Here is an 8,007-nt window from a genome sequence, read left to right as displayed (position 1 = left end):
TGAGAAATAAGTCTCTGAGTAACAAACCACTGCTGAAGTGCTTCTTGTTCATCCTTTGCTGAGTAAGGCAGTTGTTCTGTGTTTGATACTGCACTTACTGCACTTCAGTTTGCATCTCAGAGCACATAAACTGATTTTGTTTGGGATAAAACTGAGTCAGAAGAACTCCAGGAGCTCATTTAATGTACTCCAAGTGCTAATGCAAAATCAGTCTACAGGATCAGATTGGAGATAACTGGAAGTAAAAGCCGCAAAAAAGTAGTGTGAAAGCTATGCCCTTAGCGCCAAGTATTTCACCCTACAGCTCTGCTCCTATTGGTAAGGTTTTACACTGCTTGCTAATGTGAACTTAGGATATAGCATCTTGACCAACTTGTTACCAATTTTTTAAATGTAACATAATCCTCAGTACGTTTTTACAGAAAAAAATACAAGGGAAAATATAAACGTCATAGCATAATATTAAAAAAGTTAAGAGAAGACATCAATGTACGTGTCCCTTAAAGCACTATTTGTTTCTATAGTTATCTATTAATAGAAAATACTCTTAAAGGAAGTAGGTTACTGAAATGTGTTGGTTTCTTTAGCATCAGTTCTATACAGTTGATGAAAGGGAGCCATAAAATTAAAGAGCTTTTGCCCTCACCCATCCGGAAAATCCTTGAATAGGTACTTTTCTGACAGTAAATATTTTGTAAAATGTTGAAAATATTTTCTCAGCAGTGATATATTAAGGTTTATCAGTCCACTGCAGTAACACGTGTAGAAATATGTGTAAGACTTTCTTGAAGTTTGTATTTTTACTTATTGGAAGAGGTCATGCTATAGGAACGTCTTGATTAGTTGTGCCATTACTTCAAATCAGCACTTGGTGATTTCATCTTGTATCGCTCAGGGGCATTCCTATGAAATGAGAAATAAGTCTGAGTAACAAATCACTGCTGAAGTGCCTCTTGTTCATTCTTTGCAGAGTAAGGCAGTTGTTCTGTGTTTGATACTGACAGGGAAGGTGGGATAGACAGATTGCGATCCTACTGATATGTTTTATTGTATAAAGTCATTTATCTTGAATATTAAATGTGGTTTTTAAGCTTTGTTGCAGACATTTCCCTCTGGGAAGACAGAACTAAGTGAAACTGCTAGGAAAGAGTCCTGAAACAAGCAAATAGCAGCCCTAGAAGTAATGAAGGAGGGAGCCAAAAAGCAGCATGGGAAAATAACCTGAAAATGTGTGTGTAGGTTATTTAGTAATAACAATAAATACCTGCATAGAAGCCCTGTGTGATCAGGAGTGTGTGCTGTAGAGTTTGGGGAATTAAGTTAGACTCCTTGTAAGAGGGGAGCATCTACACTAACACAGCGTATCAGTGAAAGGGGAAATAGAGTATTGGTACAACATTATTTCTGGCTGTGATTCAGTTGCCTTAACTTAGGTGTGAAGACGACATGCAAGCCTAAGTTAGTTGCCATAGTCTTTCTGGAGGGGGATTCACCTCGTTTGAAAATAGATCAGACGAAGGATCCTCTGGAGGTGTTGTGTTCCTTCTATTGACTATAAACAGAGCATCAGATGACTATCTCAGATGTCTAACTGGGCATCCAGAGTTAAATGAGATGTGATTCATCTTGCTTTATTAAGGTAACTGAACTAAATGTCTCGACACAATTCCTTCGACTTGAAACAGAGGACAGAACTGACCGGTATGCCTCAGGATCCTATGAAGGTGCTCTAGTAGTGCAAAACTATCCTAATATTCAAAGAGCAGGCAGTATGCTCCGGAGCTGAGATTCAAAGCGGAGCTCCTGTTCCAAGGGCAGCAGACCTGTCTGGTGAGCTGTCTTTTTGCTGAGCTGTGTTTCTTGTTTAATTACGCTCTTTTAGGCCAAGTTTTAGTTGGCATTACAGGCATGAATATTTATAGAAGCTAATTCTCCCTGTGGGCTCTTGGGTTTGTCAGCTGTGAAATGAAATGAAAGAATTATCTTTAATTTACTTTTGAAAATGTGGGTGGGTATATGATATAGTAATTTTGTTCTCTTGCTATCTGAACCAGGGGCCTCTTGTGAACAGAAGGTACCATTTTGCAGAACTGTATGGTGGTTTTGTGGTTGTGTGGGTGATGGAAACAGCACTACTAAGCAGTTTTGAAGAGAAAAAGTATTACTAGCTGCACAACTGAAACTTGAGCTGGTCAAGCTCCACAGCACAAGGCCAGTTTATTTTCTAATAAAGTACTTTCAATGGAACAGCTGTAGGGAAGAATTTGGCCTGTGAAGTTTAATGATTAGTTGCTGTTTAATTGCTAGCTGCTCCTGAGGACAGAAACTTGCCACCAGAAATGCTCCTTTCTCTCTGATCCTTGCTGTGTTGTTTCCAGTTCACCGGAGTGCAAATATTTACCTGGCTAAAAATTATATCCCCTATATAAAAATTACATATGGTGGAAACATCAGGTGCATGTTCCTAAATCTTGTTCCAAATTATAAGGTACATGAGTTCAGCGTGAGGAATAAGATCTCAGCTGATAGGTGCATGGATTTTTTTAGGGTATCCACTGCCAGAATCTCAAATGTCACTGAAGGGGATAGAACTGAGGTAGATTGGGCAGATCTGGGCTTTCCCCTCCTGAATAACTCATCTCTCATCTCTGCAATTTAATTGTCCAAGTCTCTCTGAATGGAGGCAGCTGTATTAGTTTACCACACTACATGTGTGCTCAGAGGTTGGCACCAGCATTCACTTTTTTTCCAGAAAGATTGCAAATTCTCCCAGTATTCAATCCAGGCTATTGATATGAATATGCTTGGAGCTAAGACTGATTGAGGGTGGCCACAGGCCTTTGGGAGCTGCAGCTCCAAACAGCTGCATTATGTTCTTCAGTGACACTGAAGCAGGCACTGACTTTCAAGTGATAATCCTTTCTTTTCAGGAATTTGTCTTGAAAAAAACCTAAAATTCTCCTAATCCTGCTAATTTCCATTGTTTGTAACATGCTTTTGTTTGTGTCTGTGTGAATTATGCTGGTGTCAAATTTGCAACCCTGCCACAGTGAGTCACTGCCAGTCTTGGTAACAGAAACAGAGAGTCACAGCCCCTTTGTGGGTCTGTGCCTTTATGAAAGACGGAGGTAAATGTCTCAAATATTTTAAATATTGAAGAATATTTCAGACAAGAATACTTGTCTGCATCCCATTTCCAAAACTTGTCCACTGGATAAGGCAGTCTTTGCCAAAGGTTAGCTGGACTCAGCTTCCCCAGAGCTGGCGAGAGAGCTGTAATGCTGCATTAATGTTGCCATGAACTGGTATTTCCACATATCATAATGCTGTGCAACTGAGACGTATCGTGGGCTGAGGAGCAGAATAACCATGGTCGCTTACAGCTACGTGAGATTGGGTGGGGAGGTGGGGTGACCTGACTGCATTACTTCAATTTCCAGTGCAGGCTCAGTAAGCAACCGTGCTGTCGAAACACGCAGCACTGCTGGTAGCGTTACCTAAGAGGGATTGCATAGAGGAGGATATTCAGATTCCAAACCTTTTAATGAAAAAAGACCTTGCCGGTATTAGCTGAGTGCCCAGCATCTAACTCCGTGTCTGCCGTGCTTTATATTGATTTTTCAATGAAGTGAGTGAAGTCTTCATAAAGTTTTTCTTGCTTTGTTTTCCTGGCTAGACTCCAGAGTCTCAAAGGCAACAGTAACCCTGTCTTAAACTTCTGGGGGCTTGGGTGGGAAGGGAGTGTTGGGGTTGGGGCTTTTTTGGTGGTTTGTTGGGGTTTTTTTACACTGTTGCCTCTACTAAAGCAGGTGGATAACACAAAACGGTCACGCATAAACCAGACCTGATGCCTTCCTTTAAAGAAAATTGCCTTTGGGTTACACAGTGTCTGACAGCACCCAGAAATGTAACATGAATGAAATTCTTGTCTAAAAATTTGGGAGGCAAGATACTGCATTACCCAAGTCCAGCTGAGAGCTGAGTCTGTTCATGACTTCACTTGTCTTACCATGTCACTTTCATCTTACTCTTTTAGTTTCCACATGCATGATTTGGAAGTAGGTAAGTAGAGCATACTTCTAGATATATAGAATGGCTGGTCACCTAATGCAGTTAAACTTTACGCAATTTAATGATAAAACAAATGTCTGCTATTTGAAACTGAAGAGTTAGCTGTCTGAGAAGGAAAGAATAGTGGAATGACTCACTGTAGGTCCTCTCCTCTCCTCTCCTCTCCTCTCCTCTGAGTATTGATTTGGTGTAGCCAGCTAAATTATTCTACATCCTCAAAGCATGGAATTTTGAAAGATCAAATCACATTCCTATTTCTGTGTGAAAACTGGAGATTTTTTTCATGCATCTATAAATAGCAGTTTGTTTAGTTTTAGATTCTGTATACTGTGTGCAAGTACATATACCTACAACACTTGTGTACCACTGGCTCAAGGCAGGCATACGAGGAGCTGCCATCGCAGAAGCTTCCCCAGCAAACAGTTTGGTCTACGGGGAACCTTTTCCCCAGGGCATCTGCACAGCTCTGTCAGGGTACCCGATATGCAGTGCTCCCTGCTATTCCAGTTTGGACAGTTTGCTTTGACAATAATGCCCCAACCATTGAGTGATTAGCCATTGTCTGTGTCTTTTTTATTCTTAATCATTCTGTTTTATGATCTGCTCATTGATAGCCTCGCAAATGCATTGGTGCAATGGCTGTTTGTTTGAGCCATTCCAAGCACTGTGAAACCAGGGACTGTGCCACACTCTGTGGGAGCTAATTCATATGAATTTCAAAGTATAATACTGCATATTTGTCAACACCCTGAATGCTTCATAACTGGGCATTTGTGTCAGATTGAAAGACGAGCATCTCTTGGAAGCCATATGATAATGTTGGTATCAACTACTTGATGCTATTGAGCACACGGTGCAACTGGTCCTTCTTCCTGCTGTTGATACTCCGACTTGCAATGGCTCCTCTTGTAGCTTCCTCAGCAAAATACCGAGTGTAATAAAATATGAGTGATTTGCTGCCTCTGTATGCCACAGGGGTCCGCCTCTCACCGTGTACCCCTGCAGTACGTACATGATCTCATGTAGATAGATGGCAACGTATCTTGGATTCCTCTTCTGGAATGCACAAGGTTGCCTGCTGTCTCACAGGCACAGCTAACTATCAAAGGGGTAGTACCATAAAGATGAGCAGCTGCTGCAAGCTGAACCAGATGATGCCAAAGTGTTGGTAGTTAGAAAGCAGAGTGTTCTGAACTTCATTTTCAGTAAAGGGCCCCACAAGGGGCTCTACCCCTTGTGAACTTCCAGAGATGAGTAAGCAACACTCAGGAACGAATATTACCTCTACTGTCATCTTACTAACCCTACTCTCTAGGTATGGACCTTCTGACAGAGATACTACAAAACAGGTTCTTTTTTTTTCTCCCCTGAAACATGTTTTATTTTTACTAGCACCACTTATTAGTGTATGTTAGTAAAAAGAAAACAAACAAAAAAAACAATAAACCCAAAACCAAACATCAAAAAATGAAGGATTTTCTAATATCCTCTGTTCTACGTCATGCTAGCATACCATGCATTCTTATTTCATGTTTTGACAATTAGACAAATACAATTAGACACAAATGTATTAGACAAGTGTTGCAAACATACTGTTTTGTACTGTCTATGAATTTGACTTGTCAAGATCTTTGTTTCTACTTCATATATAGTTTTTTTGTAATAGTATATAAAATACTGTGTCCTTTTAAATTCAATCTTTGCTCAAGCATGTTTTTTTTTTTTTTCTAGAGTTGCTTTCCATTCTTTTGAAACAGGAGTAGTCATGCTAAAGGAACAGCACCATCAAGTCTAATGGGCCTATATTTAGTGTGTCTAAAATAGAGCGTGACAACAAACCTGGTGTTTGTGGGTTGCCCTGAAGGGCTGCAGTGTCCTGGCATCACACTAAGTTGCATAATCTCAATTGACTTCCCAGACACTGGAAACAAGGAAGACCAGTCGGATCATCCAAGGAATTTTCTGCCAGGGCAGACTTGTTCCCTGTGATACCTCTTCCAGAGTATTGTTTTTTGTCTGGCTTTAAATAATTCAATCAAGCAGGACTTCCTTAAACTGGGAGACAGCCTCACATTTTAAGGTTGCCTTTATATATAACCATCAAACAGGATCTCCCTTATAATGCAAATCCCTTTTTAAACTCTTTTCCTTGGAAAAGTGCTGCTGATAGAGCTTAGAAGTTATAGAAGATGTTACATAGAAGTACAGTTACATGGAAGTTATTTTTTTTTATATATATATATAGTTGTTATATGGAAATACAGAGAAGGCTTGAACAGAAGGTGGCTTTCTCGCTCAGTGTTCCTAATCTCCCTTTCCAGCCAACATTCAGCACAGGAAAACTTCACTGCTTTCTTTCAGGGCTGCATCGCTTCCTCAATGGTCCTTGTCTTCCTGATGCTTTCACAGTTGGATTCTGTGTTTTTCCCTCACTCTGAATCTGTTCTCCTGTTCTGTGCGTACTCACAGCTCAGCTAGATGAATGGCCATCCTCTCTGTAGGCATACAGCCTCCAGTGAAGCATCTCTGTCTACAGAATCTAGTTTCTCCCTTGTCTTGAATGTGGCTAGTGTTTGAAGGCTTGACTTCTTTCTTTCTTTCTTGTTTTTTTTTTTTTTCTTCCCCCAGCTTTTTTAGTCCAAAATGAGTTTAACTGATACTGATTGATGGCAACTAATTATACCCACCATTTTCAGTGAAGATTTTTCTCCTCGCTTCTAGCATGAACTTAGTTGTAATTCAGAAGATAAAGCCCTGATTTCATTTGTGCAGTTGAAACCAGTCCTGAGGCACAGGAAGAATTATTCTGGCTCTTCTTTTACTAACGGAGGCAGGATCAGTTTTTTGGGTTGTACAGTGAATACTGGTAAAGCCATGGTTTGTTGCAAGGCGTATAGGCAGTGCTGGAATGTTAGTACATGGCAGAACAGGATAGCATTTCATCTAAGCCAGGATGTGTGTTTACTAGAAGAGTGGTTATCATCCAGCACAGTATTCCAGTAAACTTACGATCGCTTACTTGCTTCCCTGGTTCTTTTGTAATTAGTCCCAGTTTAGAAGAAGGATAGGTACAGACAGGGCTTTGTGACCAGTGTTCACCTCTTGACGGCTGTCTTCAGTGATGTCAGGCTGCAATGACATAGTTGGTTCAAGGGTGATTAATTTTAGAACATTATGCTTTTTACATCAGTGAGATAACTTAAAACCACACCTTGATAATCATCTACAGCAAGTAAAGTACAATAGCTTTTGGAGGATTTGGTGAACGGAATACATCTGGCTAGCTTGTCTGTGCACAATTTAGACAACATATGAAAGCATCAGTATCAGATGTGCAAACCAGGGTGCTCAGTGGGAGCTCTCTCCTTGTATGATTCGTTTTTTCAGGTCTGAAGGAAGAAACAGTTTTTAAACACAGTTCCCTCCCCATACTATGGATTGGAACATCACTTATTGTAGCATTACGTTGTGCAATAGTTGTGACTATTGCAAATTCACCATCCTGAAGCAGAGAAAGTCTGTGACACGTGTAATGGTCAGGTGTGGAAGTCTAGGATCAAGGTGCTGCATTGGAGTTCTGCGTCGTGGAGGCCTTGAGAAGACAAGGAAGAGTAGTAAAGACTGTGCACCCGCCCTCTCCTAAGGGGATGCTACCAACCTCTCCCCCCTTACTGCATTTAGATTTCGTGTTGCCTACTGTTACTACCAACAGAATTTCGTTGAACAAAGAAAAACCTGATCTGTAAAGTGATTCTGAATTGGTCTAGCCCTTGGGAAGTCAAACCCTTAAATTAGTATTTTCCTTATCTTTCCTCCTATTTGTGCAATACTGACTGGAAAAAAAAAAAACAACAGATTTTAGAGATGCAAATGTTCTGCTAAACAAATTGGCATGTTGCCTCTTTCCTGTGATCTTTTCCTAGTCTAGTTTTAAAG

The sequence above is a fragment of the Pygoscelis adeliae genome, unplaced genomic scaffold, assembly GCF_000699105.1.
Source record: "Pygoscelis adeliae isolate BGI_AS28 unplaced genomic scaffold, ASM69910v1 Scaffold71, whole genome shotgun sequence".
Lineage (NCBI taxonomy): Eukaryota > Metazoa > Chordata > Aves > Sphenisciformes > Spheniscidae > Pygoscelis > Pygoscelis adeliae.
The sequence above is the reverse complement of the archived record's forward strand: the minus strand, read 5'-3'. Positions refer to the sequence as shown.